This window comes from Danio rerio, chromosome 21, assembly GCF_049306965.1.
Source record: "Danio rerio strain Tuebingen ecotype United States chromosome 21, GRCz12tu, whole genome shotgun sequence".
NCBI classification, from domain to species: domain Eukaryota; kingdom Metazoa; phylum Chordata; class Actinopteri; order Cypriniformes; family Danionidae; genus Danio; species Danio rerio.
The window spans coordinates 11,812,303-11,833,258 of record NC_133196.1 but is presented as its reverse complement, the minus strand read 5'-3'; the positions used below and the strand labels follow the sequence as shown (position 1 = coordinate 11,833,258).

At 37.0% G+C, this 20,956-nt stretch overlaps 1 long non-coding RNA gene across 2 annotated transcripts in view; it reads right to left on the bottom strand.

Moving 5' to 3' along the window:
• Positions 1 to 3,682: 3,682 nt before the first annotated feature.
• Positions 3,683 to 20,956, bottom strand: part of LOC141379990 (uncharacterized) — a 221,111-nt gene continuing 203,837 nt past the window's right edge. Inside the window, exons 3-4 of one of the 2 annotated variants that reach the window (XR_012397179.1) lie at positions 14,110 to 14,215; positions 3,683 to 4,240 (exon numbers count right to left, since the gene is read on the bottom strand). This is a non-coding gene — a long non-coding RNA (uncharacterized lncRNA). Of the gene's footprint in view, positions 4,241 to 10,729; positions 14,216 to 20,956 lie in introns of those variants that run through there. The other variant, XR_012397178.1, reaches the window with a different exon arrangement.

The window sequence follows — 20,956 nt, the reverse complement described above, 5'->3', positions numbered from 1 at the left end:
TCTTGGGTTCATCTGTTGAGGTGTTAGCTCAGCTAGGAAAAGTTCCAGGTTTGAGTCCAAGACACCTCGGTTCAGTCCTCATCAAAACCACCACATTACAGAAGTATGATCATATAAGTCAGGTTCTGGCAACATTGTGCTGGCTAACCAATAAACAGTGTATAAATCTTAAAATGTCTGTCCCTAACATATGAAACTCTGCTGGTTAGCCGCAACCTAGTACTGGGAAACTCTAACAACTTATTTCAGGCTGTTTAGATCCATTTCTTTTCATCCAGGACATTGCAAATCCATCCAGACTTCACAGACCTTTTACATTCCCAAACAGAAAAAGCATAATAGGGGCACGTCAAACATAGAAAACATCTGTCTCATATTTTCTTACATGATACAGAAAGAATAAATATAGTAACATTTATGAAAGGTGTATTCAGTGCCACACAGTATATATCCCATGTATCGCATGGAAACGCTCATGATAGGACACCAAAAAACATTCTCACTGTCCTTTTCTGGTTCAGTTGGTATCGCTCTCTTTTCATCCTCGCTGCTAATGGTGGGTGGAGATGATGGATCGGCCTCCACACCTGGATAACCCCGCTCTCCCCTCCTCCCTCCAGCCCGGCTGTGTCTCCCTTCCCATCAGCCATTCCTTTTCATCTGCTGTTCAGAGATCTCCACGACTCAAAAATAGTTCAGAGTTTATACTGAAAAATCAGTTTAGTGTTCAGCATTATAACCGCACACTGGAAGAGCTGAGAGTTGATTGAAGACAGTTTGGAGAAGTGAACCGTGCAAAAAACAATTACTAATGTACGCTTGAGAAAAATTATACTCATCAGTATCAGTAATCAATATTTTCTCTGGTTCATTTTTTTTCTTTCTCAATAGAAACTGCAAGCTAATATCCCAGGAGCTTCTGAAATATGTCTCAAGGTTTCTTACAAACATTTTTTTTGTGTCCCTGGACCACAAATCCAGTCATGAGAGTGAGTTATTGGAAATTGAGATTTATACAGCAGGGAAAATGAGTATTGAACAAATCATGTTTTTTTCCTGGGAAAAAATATTTCTACAGGAGCTGTTGACATGGAATTGAAACAGATTTTGGTAAAATCCCAAACAATACAAGCACAAAAATAAAACAAAAAATTCTGAAAAATGAGTGATGTGTAATAACAATAAAATGATTTAATACTTTAATGATTTAAGACTTTTCTGGTGATGGCACCTTAAAGACGCTTGTTATTATGGAGAATAAAGTCACATAAGTTGCTCAGGTGTGACTTCAACAAAGTGTAAAAATCTTTACGGTTCTGTGGGTCTCGTCTATCGAATCTGATGTTTAATTTGTATTTCATATTGGGTTCAGGTCAGGTAATTGGCTGGGTCATTCTACAGCTTGATTTTCTTTCTCTGAAAGCATTTGAGAGTTTTCTTGGCTGTGTTTTGAATCATTTTCTTGCTGAAATGTCCACTCTGGTTTCATCTTCATTCTCCTGCTAATGAAGAAGTTGGACTGAATCAGCTAATATTATTTTACAATGACGAAGGATAGAAGATTGCTGAAGAGCTACTGAGAAATTTTAGCTGCTGTCTGGACTTTCACTGCCTTTCCACACCTCACTATCTTCATGTGTTCAATACTTTTTCCCTGCATCATTTTATTTTATTACCATAACTTGATTTGCAAATTAATGAGATTTGTTTTCATCTATGGATTTATTTGGTTGTTACCAACATCTGAGAGAAATTTCAAGTCAACAGCACCTTTTGAAATATGTTTTCTGAGAAAAATGGTAATGTGTTCAATACTTATTTTCCCCGCTGTACATCTTCTGAAAGCTTTCCATTGGTATATGGTTTGTTGTGATAGGATAATTATTGTTAAATCTAGAATCTGAGGGTTTTAAAATATCAAAATGCTGAGAAAATCACTGTTAAAGTTGTCCAAATGAAGTTTTGTTATATTTACAGAAAGAAATTTAACAAATGTGTTCATGGAAGATGATCTTTACTCTAGTGATTTCTGGCATAAAATATAAATCATTAGTTTTGACTTATACAATGTATTTTTGTTTTTTTCTATCCACAAATATATGCACATCCACAACGCAACTAGTTTTGTGGTCCAGGGACCCGTTTATTTTGATAAATTAAAAATAGAACCCTAGATCTATATACATTTCTGAAGACAGCAAAATATGTCCCATGAGCTACATTTTTTTTTTTTTTTTGCAGTTTTTGCAAATCCGTCAGAAGCTGCTGTGTACCCTTTTTCAGATCTCAGATTTTTCTCAAGAGTGCCATTCGTGTCTGTTGTTCTCATGCAAATTCACCAGAGACCACTGTTGACTAACTGACTGGCCAAACGACCCCGCCCTCCCCCTTCCCTAAACCCGACAAATAGTATTTTAAATAGCACCAAAACCAAACCCAACCGCAGAGTTTTGAAAATCAATCTGGAAAAATACCAAGTTTTCAGATTTTACCACATTCTCACCCTGTTAATTAACGGTTTATTTATTTATTTATTTTTTTGTTTTTGACTTACCTGCTTTCTGTAATCGTTCTTCACCGGACTCGAACCCTATAGTTGCTATCAACTCCACTCTGCATCACAAGTCCACCAACGTATGTGTCGAGTTACCAGACAAACTCGTAACAGTGGAAAAGCTGTCCATGTCCAGGTAAGTGGTCAATTGGTTAGCGCAAAAATTAGCGGCATCATACTACCTCAAGGCGTTCATTTTAAAGATAAAATGCAGCCATACATAGCTCTGGCTACATAATTTGCGATCTCCAAAAACGTAAATAGGGCTAGGGTTGTTTTAGAATGTTGCCTAGATCCATGTTTCCCAACCTTGTTTCTGAAGGCACACCAGCAATACACATTTTCAATCTCTTCTTAATCAAACACACCTCACTTTAAAAGCTGAAATTAATAGGTCAGATAAGGGAGACATCCAAAAATGTCAACCCAGGTTCATTGACCAGGTTGACTGACCCACCCTCCTCCTTCCCTAAACCCAACCAATTTTATTGATTGACCTGCCCAAACACTTCTCTAAAACCAACCAACAATTTTCAAAAGCAAACCAGAAAAAGACAAGCCCTTGTCTGATTTTTACCACGTTTTCAGATTTTACCACATTTTCACCCTGTTATTTACTTTTTTTTTTTTTTCGATTCTGTTTTTGACCGCTTTCTGGAATCGTTCTTCACCAGACTCGAACCCCATTGTCATGGTCATCTCCTCTCTGCGTTTCAAGTCAACCGATGTACATGGTGAGCTAATAGGACAAAACTGGTTACAGCGGGAAAGCTGTCCATACGAAGGTAAGTGGTCAGCTGGCAAGCGCGAAAAGGAATGACACCTTAGCCTTCGTTTGAAAAATGAAATGCAGCCTTACGTACCTCTGGCTACATAATTTGCACTCTCCAGAAATGTACACAGGGCTACATTTTCAGAATGAGCCAATGTTGAAAAATGTACTGTTGTGCCTCCATGAACAGGGTTGGGAAACACTGTCTATAGACCTTTGATCCAAAACATCCAAAATGCATAAAAGTTTTCTGTTTTCATATGAAAATGCTATGTAAACATACCGTTATAGTGCATCTATTTCATTCTATCCTATCCATCCTATCCCCAGTCACTCATATTTGCACAGCTGTCTCTGAACAAAACTGGTTTATTTCACTGTTGTTCAAGGTCCACTGAGATCTATTAAAATTTAAATTAGCGCCTCCAGCTCTGACAATGGTAAAATATTAAAATCAGTTTTGAGCAGAAATTGTTTTCTTCAGAGCCTTATTTCACAGTTAGAGCAGATGGAAAGCAGCAAATAATAACCACAGCAAATAAAATAAGACCCTAATGAGTTTTTGTCCCCCTATAGTTCAGGTGAATTTGTGTTGTGTTTGTAACCGAACAACAAAAAAAAGCAGATTCACATGATGAAGCTGTTGGTTACTATTAATATTTCCATATTTATTCTGCTCCACAAGGACGTCCAGGTTGTTCTGCCCCTCAGCGCTTTCTGCTATTTTTACATTAAATGTATAATCAAGGCTGATCCTCTCGGTTGTGTTCGTGAGCTCAGACTTGTGCGTCTAAGACGTTATATCTAAGCGGCCACAGTATGTGCTAATGAGAGACGCGACAGGGAACATCCTGATTTTCACACATATTCAGCCTCCTTCTCTGCTGAGACAGCAAGGTTTGGCCCCAGGGGTCCTGCAAGATAGAGAGAAAGGTGAAAGGAAATGAGGATGGGAGGAAAGGAAGTCGGGAAAAATTAAAAGGTGAGATGAAAGATGTTAAAGGAACACTCCACTTTTATGGTAAATAAGCTCATTTTACAGCTCCCCTAGATGAGTTTTACCATCTTTAAATCCATTCAGCCAATTTCCGGGTCTGGCTGGAGCACTTTTACCTTAGCTTAGTATAGATTATTGAATCAGATTAGACTATTAGCATCTCACTCAAAACTGACCAAGAAGATGTGATCATTTTCCTGTTTAAAGTTGGACTCTTCTGTGCAAACCCTTTTTTTTTATATTAGGACAAATGGAAAATTTTAATTTGCTGTTTTAGGTTGATATGGCTAGGAACTATACTCTCATTCCGTTTCTCATTCTGGTTAACTAGCTTGGGACTATTTTAAACACTGTATAATATCATTGCACCTGCTGCAGCCATAGCACAGCAGCAAAGTTCCTTGTTTATTAGGATGGAACCATATCCCATTGGTCTTAATACATGATGTAACTACAAAAGGGTAAACTTTTAAATGGGAAAAATCTTTTGTTGTTTTTGAGTGAGTCTAATCTGATTCAATGATCTATGCTAAGCTAAGCTAAAAGTGCTCTTGCCAGACCCAGAGATTGTCTGGATGGATTAAAAAATAGTAAAACTCAAATGTTTAACTTTACTAACCCATTATTTTTGAGGGAGATGCTAATAGTCTGATCTGATTCAATAATCTATGCTAAGCTAAGCTTAAAGTACTCCAGCCAGAGGCGGGACTGCCTAAATGGATTCAAAAATGGTAAAACTCAACTGTTTAACTTTAGTAACCCATCATTTTTGAGCAAGTGGCTAATGGTCTATTCTGATTAAATGATCTATTCTAAGCTAAGCTTAAAATGCTCATGCAAGACCCAGAGAATGTCTTAATGGATTCAGAAACAGCTAAACTCAACTGTTTAACTTTAGTAATACATTATTTTTGAGTGAGATGCTAATGGATCTTGTTAAGCTAAGCTAAAGACCCGAAGATTGGCTGAATGGATTTGAAAATAGTATAACTTATCTGTTTAACTTTACTAACCCAATATTTTTGAGCAAGATGCTAATGGTCTAATATGATTTAATAATCTATGCTAAGCTAAAATTCCCCTTGCCAGACCCAGAGATTGTCTGGATGGATTAAAAAATTGTAAAACTCGACTGTTTAACTTTACTAAACCATTATTTTTGAGCGAGATACTAATAGTCTATTATGATTTAATGATTTATGCTAAGATAAGCTAAGTTAAGTGTTCCTGCTAGACCCAGAGATTGCCTAAATGGATTAAAAAAAGGTAAAACCCAACTGTTAATATTTAAGATATACTTTATACACTACTGTATATAACTGAGGTGGCAGCTTTGGGGTATAAGAAGGATCCCAGGTAGCAAGGAATTCTGGCCCAGATTTGGCATAAATCAGGCACAGCAGGAATTTATCCGGCACTGGCATACAGCATGTGGGCCAAACATGGCCCTGGTTTGGCAGAGGTGGCTCTGTCTTTAAGGCGGAACACAGTACTTGGGCCAGATGTTAAGAATTGCTATGCGGGCCATGTAAGTTTGGCCTATCTTGACCCACATTTAAAATACATTTTTATTATTTTCAAATAAAGAAAAAAATTCTACCAATCAGGTCAATTCGAGAAAAAGCATGCCCAAAGCATGCCTAAAGTGCAATGATTCATTGGTTTATCAATTTCATTGCAGTTGTGACACACCAACATATCTGGCTCAGTTATATGTTACTAACTTGGCTGATACTTGGCCCAGATGTGATCCATGTTTGGCCCTTGACTGGAAGCCAGACTTGGTCCAGTCATGTACCGTAATTCACTGCGGCATGTGGGCCAAGCAAAAGCTGATTGTATGGGCCAGATCTGGGCAAGATATATTTTGCTATGTGGGATGTATTTAACCTGAATGACAAATGTAATTTCATTTAATTTTCTTTCATTCATTTTCTTTTCGGCTTAGTCCCTTTATTCATCTGGGGCTGCCACAGTGGAATGAACCGCCAACTTATCTAGCATATGTTTTAAGCAGTGGATGCCCTTCCAGCTGCAACCCATATCTGGGAAACATCTATACACACTCATTCACACACATACACTACGGACAAATTTAGCCTACCCAATTTACCGGTACTGCATGTCTTTGCATGCAAACTCCACACAGAAACGCCAACTGATCCAGCCGAGGCTCGAACCAGCGACCTTCTTGCTGTGAGGTGACAACACTACCTACTGCGCCACTGCGTCACCCTCAAATGTCATTACGTAACTGCAGAATGTGAATGAATTGTAAAGCGGCAGATAGAACAACTGAGGGTTTTCATTTCTGTATATGGCTGGACTACAGCAAGCCTCTGAACACTGGCACTGCAGGTGAGGAGAGACGAGACAATGGCCAAGGCAGTTTAATTAGTGTTTACTAACTCTAACTGAAGCTGAGCTGAGTCACAGATCCCTTTAAAGACAGACAAGCTCTTACTCTGGGAGATTAAGTGACCATGAAGAATTGACCAAGGTTGTGTCTTTATCTGGCTGTCTGTTCACCTCATTCTTATTCGTATTTCTGCTTTCATTTTATGCTAGCATTTCTCTCTCCCTTTATCAGAAATCACCAAGCAACGACCTAGAAACCACACAGACTCCAGCTCAAGTAATGTGCTCACATTGTAGGCAATGCGTCATGAATGACCCAAAACAGCCTAACAACTACATAACAAACCCTTAGCAACCTTAAAGCAACACTCAGACAACCTCCTACCGTATAAGCTTCTCTCTCAAATTTCTCAGGTAAAGCCCTCATGTTACAGTATAGGTAATGCCTCACAAACAGACCAGAACAATTCAGCCACTGCTTGGTAACACCTTGGCAACTTCCTAGCAACACCTGGGCAATCCCCTAAATGTGAGCTTCTCTGTCTTGGCTTTCTTCAGCTCAAGTAATGGACTTATAAACAATCCAGAACAATCTTTCAACCACATTGCAACTGTACAGCAACACCCAAGCAATATCATGCTGCAAGTTCCTTTTTTATTTCTTGCTATTTCATAACCACATACAGTAACAATACCCTAGCAACCACATACTGTAGTAACACCTTAGCAACTACATAGAAACACATAGGCAACCACCTATTATTTTCACTCTCTCAGCCCTCTTGTTTTTTTGCTCACAATGCCTCATGAACAACCCTTAGCAACCATATAGCAACATAATGACTCCATACCAACCGTCTGTTGTGAGTCTATTTCTTTCTCGACTTTCTCCTGCTCAAGTACATTCCTCAAGTTATAAATAATCCCTCATGAACATCCCGTAAACTGTAGAAGTTATAGCAATCCCTTAGCAACCATCTATCAATATCCAGGCAACCAAAAACAATCTTGCAGCAACATAGCAACACTTTAGAAACCCCATAACAACACCTAGGCCACACAGAACAATCTCTCTCCAGCTCAAGTAATGTTGTCACACTGGAAGGAATGTTTGATAAACAACCTAGAATAATCTAGCAATCACATAGCAACTGCCTAGCAACACCCAGGCAATCGTATGCTGTGAGTTTATCTCTCTCAACTTTTTTCCTGCTCAAGTAAGTTCCTCATTTTATAAATAATCCCACATGAACATCCCATAAAACTGTAGTAACTATAGCAATCCCTTAGCAACCACCTAGCAACATCCAGGCAACCGAAAAACAATTTTGCAACTGCATAGCAACACTTTAGAAACCCCATAACACAAAGCCAAACCAGAACAATCTTGCAACAACACAGCAACAACTTAACTAAAGTATCCGCTTGTTGAGTGTGACGTCACGCGAAGCGGCTTCCGGGTCCAAGCGCTCTATTCAACTGAATGGGGAGGCTCATGAAATGGTAATAATAAACGTTTACAAAGCGATTTAAGGCTTTCGGAAATCACAATCGCAGTATATATGTCCATGTCTAATATTCGATGGCCAGAAAGTGATAATTTTTTTATAAATTGCTAAATTTTTGGTATTTGATATGCAGCAAGCCCAGAGATTGTTGTGTACACTATGGTTTTATATAAAATTAACTTTATTGTGTGATAGGAATAAAACCTGATCATAAACGAATAATTTCTCCACTCAAATGAGTGGCGGCTTGGACCCGGAAACAGTATTACATATGTCACAAACATGTCACCACTTAACAAGCGGATAGCATAACACATAACAACACCCAAGCAATCCAGAACAATCTTGCAAGAACATAGCAACACATTAGAAACCCTATAACATCCACGCAACCCAGAACAATCTTGGAACAACATAGCAACAGATTAGAATCCACACAACACCCACACAACCCAGAACAATCTTGCAACAACATAGCAACACATTAGAAACCGCATAACAGCACCCCAAGCAACCCAGAACAATCTTGCAACAACATAGCAACACTTCAGAAACCCCACAACAACACCCAAGCAACCCAGAACAATCTAGCAACAACATAGCAACACTTTAGAAACCCCATAACAACACCCAGGCAACTATTTAGTGTGAGTTGCTCTCCCTCTTGACTTTCTCCAGCTGAACTAATGTCCTCTCATTAGAGGTAATGCCTCATGGCTGCTGGAAGGACAATTTCATTTTCAATGCCCTGATGCTTCCCTTTTGCCCCCTCTGTCAAGGTGGATAAATCCATACGCAATGAGCCCACTTGATTGCTTTAGTCCACACCACTTACAGTATTTTCGTGGATGCGCGAGTCGGCCACAGCTTGAATCATTTGGGAGGAAGAGTCTGACTTCACAAGGAGAGATCTGGCCCGGAACTGACCTTCAGTTTCATCTGAAGTAAAGTCATCCATCATTAGCAAACCAGGACTAGCGGAGGACAAGGGTGAATAAACAAGATCACAGACCATTCTGAATTCATATTACAGAGGATGTAATGTGTAGAACCTAACAGCATGCATATTCAGTGAAACATCTTTCAGTGCTATCTGTTTTTTCTTGCTCATACAAATATTTTAAAGTCTTATTTTTGCAGTTAGGTTTCATTGCAGCCATATGACATGCACATTTGCATAGACCTTATTTGAATGACCAAAATTACTAAGACTTATAGTGCATATACCCTTTTAGGATACAGCCCTTGTGTCCAAATCAATATGTCATGCAAAGAGAAGGGATTAAATTAAACCATAGTCTCATGTAACAATATCTATATATTGTATAGTCTTAAATATACTCCCTAATAAAGCTATCGAAACATTCATTCATTCATTTTCCTTCGGCTTAGTCGCTTTATTTATCAGGGGTTTCCACAGCGGAATGAACCACCAACTTATTTAACATATGTTTTACACAGCGGATGCACTTCCAGCCACAACCCAGTGTTTCGAACTATCTATACACACTACACGACGACCAATTTTGTTTATCTAATTCACCTTTAGCGCATGTCTTTGGACTGTGGGGGAAACCAGAGCACCCAGAGGAAACCCACGCCAACACAGGAAGAATATGCAAACTACAGACAGAAATGCCAACTGACCCAGCTGAGGCTCGAACTAGCGACCTTCTTGCTGTGAGACGACAGTACCAACCACTGAGTCGTCCAGCTATCATAATGATGTTATTGTAATTACCTCATCATTTACACATTCATCTGTCAGCATATCAAATAGCATGTATTTAGTCTTTTTAAATTTATTTTTACTTTTAAGTGAAGAGTAAAAAAGGGCTGCAAAACGTGCATAACATGCATTGAATTCAGGCTGCAGTTCACTTAACCACCACTGGTGTCACTAACAACAAGAAGTTCTTCATTTGAAATATATACACTGTTAGACTTTGCTGCAATTTTACTGTTATTTACTGCAAAAACATCCATTCTTTACAGTTCATTACTGCAATAGCCAACCCAGGCACATTCTGAAAATGCAGCCCTATATGTATTTCTGGAGAGCATCAAATACGTCCCAGGAGCTACAATTTTTTTGCAGTATTTGTTTTCACGATTCCACCGGAGGCCACTGTGTATGCTTTTTAAAATCGCAGATTAGCCATTCATACCTGCTGTTCTCATGTACAACCACCAGAGGCTTTTTGTTTTTGTTTTACCTGCTTTCTGAATCCGTTCTTTGTCAGCTGTCATCAGTGTCAGCTGTTCTCTGCGCCTCAAGTCTGCTGATATATGCTACAAGCCAATGGACAAACTGGATACAGCGGGAAAGCGGTCCATATGGACATGAGCAGTCAGCTGGTAAGCGTGAAAACGAACAGTGACATATCGCCCCGTAGCATTGGTATTAAAGATAAAAATCAGACATACATACCTCTGGCTACATAATTCATGATCTGCAGAAATGTATATGGGGCTACGTTTTCAAAATAAGCCTATGTTGGTAAAAGCACTGCATTGGGGGTAGTTTACTTTTTTTTTTTGCATTAACTTAGTGCATATTAACAATTTGCAGTACTCTAGTGTAATCAAAGTAATCAAGAACTGCTACTGTAGTTAAAGACAAAAGTGAGAAAGTTAATGTAAAAAAATGTGAATTTACATCTTGTATCACTAAATTTATTTAAAAAGATTGATGAATGAAACATACTTTTGTAAACCATTTAAAATACAAATGATATCTGTAACGACTGGGGGGAGTGACACTCACAACAGAAGGTAAGATCCAATATGCAGGTTTATTCAGCATCAGGCAAGCAATGGTCAAATCAGGTGTTAACAGGTATATGCAGGCAGTCCAGAATCGTAGTCGAATAAACAGGCAACAGGTCAAAAGGCAGGCGGCTAAACAGGAGAACAGTGAATCCAAGGCTAGGGTCTAACTCGGAGAAACAAGACAGGGAAACGAGTTGTAATGTCACTTGAAAGCAAACAAGACTCGGCAAACTGGAAGCGTTAATGTGTGGCTTAAGTATGGTGTGATATCAGTCTGTGACAAGGTTCAGCTGGTGATTGCAATCAGGATAGATGAATGACCAGGCGTGCGTGTTGGGAAAAAGTGCATGTATGAATATGTAGTCCTGGGAAATGTGGAAGTGAAGTTCAAGTATAGTGGAAACCAGCGATCTCTGGAGAACGATCGCTGGTTATCGTAACAATAACAATAACAATAACTAACAAAAAATATTGTTGTACATAATCATCGCTTGTTTGGAATTGATTAAATTTAATAGTACAATAGTAAATACTAAAAGTAAAGGTGTTGTACTGCTAGTGTAAAATGTACATGAGTTACAGTAAAAGTCCTGTAAAAATTGTCATACGTCCTATAAATTTAAATGTGGTAAAGGGAATGTACTGTAAAAAGAGTTAGCTGTAAGGCTTTTTTACTGTAATTTAAACTGCAGTAGGGCCCTGATACTGTAAAACTAATTTACAGGTAAATTTACTGTAAAGGGGCAGTTGCTTTAACATGCTGGCAACAGTCCTGCCAGTAATTTACCAAAAATAAATAAATAAATAAAATGTCCAACAGTATATACTGTATCTTCATTATTTTGAGATGAAATAGCTATGTAAGAAGGTTAGGTAGGATAAAATGGCCATCAGAACAGTTTTACAACTTAAAAAAGTATTATTTAACAATGTAGCTGTGCTAGCTGAGATATGCTGGAAGAGATTTATTTATAGTCTTGCATTAAGCAACATAGTCTCATTCTGAAAACGTAGCCCTATATCTATTTCACGGAGATCGCAAATTATATAGCCAGAGGAACATGTGGCTGCATTTTGTCTTTAAAACGAACGATATGGTTCTACAGTATGCCGCCATTCCTTTTTGTGCTTACCAGCTGACCGAATACCTCAATATGGATGGCTTTTTCACTGTTACCAGTTTTTCAAGTGGCTCGCCACGTACATCAGAGAATTGGAAGCGCAGAGAGGAGTTGACCGTGATGATGGAGTTAGAGTCTGGCAAAGAACGGTTCCAGAAAGCAGGTAAGACAAAAGCCAAAAAATAAAGCAAACAAATAAATAACAGTGAGAATGTGGTAAAAATCAGGCTGTCATGAGGGCTTTTCTTTTTCTGGGTTGCTTTTCTAAACACTGTCAGTTAGGTTTTGGGAAGTAGGTAGGCACTGGTCAATCAGTGCTTTTTAAAACACTATCGGTTGGGTTTATGGAAGGGGTGAGTGGGGGATCTTCGGTTAGTCGGTCAGTCACTCAGTCGGTCAGTCAGTCAGTCAGTCAGTCAGTCAGTCAGTCAGTCAGTCAGTCAGTCAGTCACTCAATAGCAGCCTCTGGTGGATTTACGTGAGAAGAGCAGACACGAATGGCACTGGCAAGAGAAATTGGAAATCTGAAAAAGCCAACACAGCAGCCTCTGGCAGATTTGCAAAAACAAAAACTGCAAAAAAACATAGGTCCTGGGACGTATTTGGTGCTCTCCAAAAATATATAGGGGTACGTAATCAGAATGAGCCTGGGTTGGAATTAAAGATGTCCTAAAAAGTAGTCATTTTTTGGATGTTTCAGTGCTTATGATTGATGAATGACAATGCTGTGTCTTTCTTCAAGGAGCTTTGGGGTGAACTATCAAAGCACATCGCAAACTTTCAAAGAGATCAGCTGTAATTCCCCTAATCCAGATAACAGATTCATATTCAGTGCAGTTGAGGTGAAACTGCCCTGACGAGTGCCCAAAACATTGAATGTGAAGTAGCACAAGGTCGAACTGAAAGTAACACAGGATCGTCCTCTGTTTGCTGTTCGTTTTTTTTGCTGCTCTGACATGGCAAGACAGAATCAGAGTAATAGTACTTTATTCCCCCAGAGGCCATAATGCAGACACAACAGCCCACGATGCAAGGCAGGTCTGAAACAGGATTACAGTTAAAGAATCTGAGCTGGAAAATGTTCCTGCCATTGTGAAAAAGGCAAAAAGCAATATGTATGTGTGTGCAGAGGAACCACATCCTCAGCTGCTAACACACTGCATAGACTTTTCTCATCTTATTAGAGGTAATATGTATATTACTTCAGGCTGATGCCATCATAGACACAAATGTATCATCTGTATTGTAAGTAAAGGTGAGCCTGACTTAAAGATCTGTGCCATATCTAGAGCAACTACTGATAAAATGACCTAGCAACAACTGACAAAACAAAATGTAGCAACCACAAATTAATGCTAAACGCCATTCAGAATACATTAGAAACTGCAGCAATGACCTTCTGGATACCCAGAACAACTTATAAACTACCTGCCTACTGCATAGCAACAGCAACACACTAAAAACAACAACCCAAACACCTTACCAGTTGCCCAACACAGCCACCTAGCAACACCCTTGGAACTGCAAAAGACATTTAAAACCATTCAGTACAGAAACTTAGAAAAAGACAGCGACACACTGAAAAGCATTCAGAAAACCTTAACAACTGCATAGCACCAGCACACTAAAAGCCATTTAAAAAGGGCACGCAGCTTACCCCTTTTTCCAGATTTAATACAAGTCTTTTGTGTCTCCAGAATGTGTCTGTAATGTTTCAGCTCAAAACACCCATTAGATTATTTTATACCTTTCAGAGGTTTCTATTTATAGCTCTGAGCATCAGATAACGGTTTTTGTGAACTGCGCCTTTAAGGTTAATCCTTCACGCCCACCATTTCCACGTGCCTGTCAGTGTACCTTAATCTTCTTCCTTGGCCAGTGTTGCCAACTTATCGACTGTCGCTATATTTAGCGACTTTTCAGACCCTCCTAGCAACAAATTTTCAAAAGAGCAACTAGCGACAAATCTAGAAACTTTTTTGTGTGTAACTGGAGTTTTTTTAGACTCTCGTGTGTCCATACTGTACCGTCCCTACTCTTCTCAACAAGCTGCAGGTGATGCCGTCGGCCTTCCCTGGCCCAGTCCTCGTACAGAAGTCTCTCTCCCACATGCAGCCTGAAGCCTAATTTCCACTGCACACAACAAACGACAGAACGGATGTCATTCATTTCCAACTGTCATTGGGGGATAAGCAAATCTTACTAAATTGTACGAATTAAATTGTAAGAATTCATACGGATTAGCCACTAAATCAAAAAGTTACTAATTGCTGTGAGATTGTGTTGGTATTTAATAGTTTTTCATTATACAGCGGACATAATAAGTACTAAACACATCACCATTTTTTTCAGAAAACATATTTCTAAAGTTACCGTTGTTTTGAAATTTTCACCAGATGTTGATAGCAACCAAAAATCCATGCAAAAATCCAAAGAAAGTAAATCTAATTAGCTTACAAATAAGGTTAATAAAATATAATGACGCAAGGAAAAAGTACTGAACACATGAAGAACGGGAGGTGTAGCAACACAGTATTAGACCAGACAGCAGCTGAAATCTCTCAGTAGTTCTTCAGCAACCTTCTGACCTTTGTCTATATAAATGAATATTAGCTGCTTTAGTCCAACATCTACATTAGCAGGATGATGAAGATGAAATTAGAGTGGACATTTCAGCAAGGCAATGATTCAAAACGCAGCCAAGGAAACTCATAAATGCTTTCAAAGAATGAAAATCAAGCTGTAGAATAGCCCAACCAATCACCTGACATTACTTTAATAGAAAATACAAAATAAAGATCAGATTCGATAGACGAGACCCATAGAATCATCAAGATTTTTATACTCTGGTGAAGTCTGTAAAAGAATCCTACACATTTTTCAGATTTCTTTTTTTTTTTTTTTGTATTGTTTGGGTTTCTACCTAAATCCGGTTCAATTCCACGTCAACACCTTCTTTAGAAATATTATTCCCAGGAAAAAAAAAACACGACAATACTCATTTTCCCACTGTATGTCGATACTTGTTTCCATAAGAAATAGCTGGCATCAAAAGCCCTCAATGCTTCACATGCGGGTAAAATATTGAATGAGTGAATACAACCTAATAGATGAACACAAGAACATTAGCCCCAAAGGATGCAGAGCAATTCAGCTTCCCACATCTGTGCCCAATACAGCTTTATTAACTAACTCGAAAGCATCAAATCTCATTTTGTGATGTATAAAAAACACAGCAGTGATTTGAATTGACCTTCACTTGTCTCATCTGGTGCAGTTTTGTCCAGCGAGACCTTTGCATATGCCAGAGTTTCTTTTCGTCCCCTGCGCACGTGATCCATAAGCTCTGTGGTCAGCTATTACCTTGTGTTCAAAAAAAAAATTACGCAACACTTCGCCCCCAAAACTAATGTTACACAAGCATTCTGGACTGCACCGTGAGGGAACAGTTGGTACGCCAACTAATCCAGGCAAAAACTCTGGCTGAAAGCAAAACAGAGGAAATAAGAGGAACGTCAACTTTAATTTGGTTAACTTATATAATGACCTCACTGCCAAATGCGCTTCGCTGGATGGTCTTCATATGAATGTCGCCCATTAGCAGGAAGTTCCCTGTGTGCAGATTTTCCAGTGGTGAATCATCATTTTTTCTGTAATATAGTCCTCAACCATCTGTGCCTTTGGAAACAGGGCTTAAGTTTAAAAACATTGATAATATAAAGCGTAGACTGGCTGTCTAAACTTGTTCCTTTATGAATTTCATAACTTTCCGATCTATTCTTTTAATACTGATTACTAATATCATTATTTTGTATATTTAATACTGATTACAGGATGGCTCAGTGGTTAGCACTGTCGCCTCACGGCAAGAAAGTCGCTGGTTCGAGTCCTGTCTGGGCCATTTGGCATTTCTGTGTGGAGTTTGCATGTTTTCCTCTTGTTTTCTGGGTTTCCTCTGAGTCCTCCAGTTTCCCCCACATTCCAAAGACATATGGTGTAGGTCAGGCATGTCTAAGCTCGATCCTGGAGGGCCGGTCTCCGGCAAAGTTTAGTTCAATCCCCAATCAGACACACCTGGGCTAGCTAATTAAGCTCTTACTAGGCTTTCTAGAAACATTTCTGCAGGTGTGTTGAGGCAAGTTGGAGTGAAAATCTGCAGGACACCGGCCCTTCAAGGCTGAGTTTGAACACCCCTTGTGTAGGTGAATTGGATGAACTAAAATTGGCTGTAGTGTATGAGTTTGTGTAAATGTAAGAGTGTATGAGTGTTTTTCAGTACTGGGTTGCGACTTGAAGAACTTCTGGTGCGTAAAACATATGCTGGAATAGTTGGTGGTTCATTCTGCTGTGGTGACCCCCGATTAATAAGGGAGTAAGCCAAAGAAAAATGAATGATTAAATGAATACTGATTACTATTAGTTTGAATAGAATGCCATTGTAGTTATTGGAACTATAGTAAAGTTAACTATAACTAGTAAACTATAGTATAGTTGGAGTATATTAATGTTCAATGGTTTGGGTTCAGTACAATATTTTTTAAAGAAATTAATATTATTGTTCAACAAAGCTGTTATACTTTATACAAATATTAATTAATTTAATATTTAATATTAATTAATTGCTCATAGTTCTGACTTTTGTCTTCACAATTTTGGGAAGTCTAAATTGACAGATTTGGATTTAAGAATGTCTAGACATTTGGACTTAGATAAAAACAAGACAAGATAAAAACTGAAAGTAAGGAAAGCACTAACCCTGGCTCATTCTGAAAACGTATCTCTATATACATTTCTGGAGAATGCCGAATATGTCCCAGGAGCTACGTTTTTTGCACCCACCCTCTTCCTTCCCTAAACCCAACTAGTGATGGGTCGCTCTTAAACGATTTTTTCATTTTGAATGAATCTTCAATATGTCTTGGGAACTACGAGTCCTCTCAGGGAGTGATTCGTTCATCCGCGGGTGTGCACATTTGTGCAGGTGGTTTTGTTCATTTCAAGTCTTTTGGGTTGTTCATGGTGGAAAGGCGGAAGCCAATCATATGCGTTTAGAGCCGGAAAAATAATTGATCCGTTTATCTCTTGAGTCCTCTGTTGGGTTTGAGTCATTCGTTCCTCACGGGCCAATCATATGCGTTTAGAGGCAGACTGTGCACATTGGTTAAGATTATATAGCTGTCAGTGTAACATGAACGAACCACTTACATTTGAAGACATGAAGAGGTGAGCTGAGCAAAGAGACAACAATACCTTTATAGACAAAAGAGCAGGTAAATAGTATTCTATTTATGAATTATTTGACGTGTGATCAACCTTTTGTGCAAGGTGTAGATGTGTTTGTAAGCAATTTGTAACATTTTAATAATATTTTGGCAAATTGAACCAAATAAACAAAATGACTCAAAAAATGATTCGTTCATCTCGATGAACGAGACTCAAAGATCCGAGTCAGTAAAATGATCCGAACTTCCCATCAATAAACCCAACCAATAGTGTTTTCAAAAGCACTGATTGACCAGCGCCCACCTACATGCCTAAACCCAACTGACAGTTTTAAAAATCAATCCAGAAAAAAAAGCCCTTATCTGATTTTTCCACGTTTTCAAATTTAACCACATTCTCACCTTGTTATTTACTTATTTATTTTTTTTTTGGCTTCTGTTTTTGTGCTAGCCACTTTCTGGAACAGTTCTTCGCATTTCACAATTCTAATTATACTTCTCTAAATTCTGTCTTTACATTTGACAATTCTGATTATTACATCTCGCTATTTTGACTTTATATCTTCTAATTTTGAGTTTCTATCTTCCAATTCAAAGTTTCTCACCATTCTGACTTCATATCTTGCAATTCTGAGTTTACATCTTCTTATTGCGAGTTTATTTCTAGTAATTCTAAGTTCAAATCTTGCAATTCTGACTTTAAATTGGAAAATTCTGACTTTATATCTTGCAATTATGACTTCAGATCTTGCAATTCTGACTTAGCATCTTCTAATTATTTTTATTTCTAGCAATTCTGAATTTATATCTCTTTAATTTAGACTTTTAATTCAACAATTCTAATTTTTCACCTCAGAATTCTGACTTTATCTTGCAATTATGACTTTACATCTTATTCTTATGATTTATATCTCACAATTCTGCCATTAAATTAGACAATTCTGACTTTATCTCTCACAATTCCATGTTTACAAGAAAGAATTGTGAGAATGAGTCACTATTACATTGTTTATTTTTAATTCTAATAAATTAAGAAAACATAGATTACCTGCAAATAAATTTGAAATAACAGACAAAACATGTTTACTGTTTCAGGAAAAACAAAATTAAATAATTTTACATTTTAATCAAAGAATCCTAAAAAAAAATTAAAATTACAAAGTGACAAAATTCTTTCAATGTAGATAAAATGCATATTTTAAATCACCAAATCAGCTTATTAGAATGATTTCTGACTTTACAACTCTTTCAGATGAACAAAATCTACCACCTCTTCTAATTTTACTTTTTATTTTTTTGAGAGCAGGTTCAAACTCTATGCATGCGAAATAATAAAGTGTGGCGTTTTAAGCCTCACACACCATGATCACAGCAGGACTGCAGGGTAGCAGGTGGACTTGGTCTGGAATTCATCAATTCATCCTTTTTCACCAGATATCAACCCATGTCCGCCACTGCCACACAAGTGTCCAGCATGCACAAACCTTCACTGAAAAAACATACATTTTTTTAAGGTAAGTGGTAGCAAACAATGTATATGTGCTGTAATTAAACAATTGAACACATTAAATGTCCATATAGATTGTTTCCAAACCACTTACCTTAAAAACTTTGTAAATCCAATGAATATTTTTTTTTTCAGTGTTCGTCATCATATAAACACAAGCCTGTTTTCATCAGGTCTCTTAATCAGTTTTCTGAAACTGTAAAAATGATGGGTTCCACATAATTTCTTCATGTTGTTCTAACACAAATCAATTAAGTTAACTTAATTGTTTTCACAAATATAAGTGGATTAAACATAAAACAATGAAGTTTTCACGCCAAAAAACTCAAGAAATAATCAGTTTATTTGGAATATACCACTGTTTAGAATGTCTAATTTTAGGGATTTTATGTAACTTTCCACAATATTTATGAACAAAAAATTATTCTGAAATGATTCCTTGGATTTACTCTTTTTTTTTAGGTTATGTGGCTGTAAACATTTTATTTGGGCTGAATTTAAACAAACAAATTAAGTAGAATTTTATTCAATTTAATTTGTTTGCTTAAATTCAACACAAAAAAATTGTTTTGCAGACATCATTTTTTTTTTCAGAGTACAGTTCCAAATTAAATATTATAAGCTCAAGAAAATACAGAAACTCTACTGTAAAAAAAAACAACAACTTGTTTTCGAATTATGGGAAATTTCTGTAATTTAACATTCGTCATTTTACGCTTCTTTTTGGCAGCCGGGCTGTTGGAAAAAAACTGAAATAACAAACATCAAATTACATACATTTCCTGTGAATTTGTAATTATGGTAAATTGCTGTAATTTAATTTTTAATTTTTTTTTATTTTTTTAATTTAATTTAATTTTTTTTTTAATTTTTAAGGTAAATTTATAAAATTTAACGGCTGTTATTTTATGGGGGAAAAAATTACGGTTATTTTACGGTTTATTTAAATTCAGCCCATATAGATTTTAAAAATTTAGTAAGTCCAATGAATAATTATTTCTAGTGTCCATCTTCGTCAACACAAGCCTATTTTCACATCTTATTCAGTTTTTTGAAACACTTTAAAAATGCTGGGTTCCACATAATTTTTTCATGTTGTCCCAGCACAAATCGATTAAGTTAACGTAATAGTTTTCACAGATTTAAGTAGATTAAACCTAAAACAATGAAGTTGTCTTCCCCAAAAACTCAAGAATTAATCAGTTTAATGACTGATTATTTAAATTATAGCACTGTTTAAAATGTATAATTTTATGGATTTCATGTAATATGATTTCTACAATATTTATGTACAGCTTCATATTAAATATTATAAGCTCAATCTACTTTAAAACAAAAAATAAACTTATTTTTGAATTACGAGGGAATTTCTGTTATTTAACATTTGTGAATTTACTTTTTTTTTTTTTTCTGCAACTTGGGCGTCGGAAAAGCCTAAAATAACAAACGTCAAATGACTGAAATTTCCTGAAGTTTTTTAATTACGATAAATTTCTATAATTTGATGGCCATTATTTTATGGTAAATTACTGTAATTTAACGGCTGTCATTTTAAGGTTGATTTATGTCATTTAACGGCTGTTATTTTACAATTTATTTAAATTCAGCCAATATAGATTGTTTCCAACCACTTAGCTTAAAAAAATCTAGTAAATCCAATGAATCATTATTTTTAGTGTCAATCATCATAAACATACACCTATTTTTGTTAATGAATCAGTTGCCTGTAACACTGTAAAAATGCTGGGTTCCACATAATTTCTTCACGTTGTCCCAACACATATCAGTTAAGTTTACTTAATTGTTTTTACAAATTTAAGAGGACTGAACATTAAACAATGAAGTTGTCCCACCAAAAAAAAAAAAAAAAAAAATACTCAAGAATTGTGATGATTCAGCTCATTTTAATTAAGTATTCTGAACAAGCAGCAAAATAAATTTTTGAGTGAACAATCACAGCCAAGTGATTGAAACCGTATTCATAAGATAGCAGACAAAATGCAGATTTAAATACTGTGTTTTTTGTGCAACATCAATTTTAGGAAAACTCTAATATTTCTCACAAATAATATCAGATTATTCACAAGCAAAGCTTTATTTTGCAATAAACGATCAGTTCAGGTCCAGTGCTTCCAGTTTTAATAT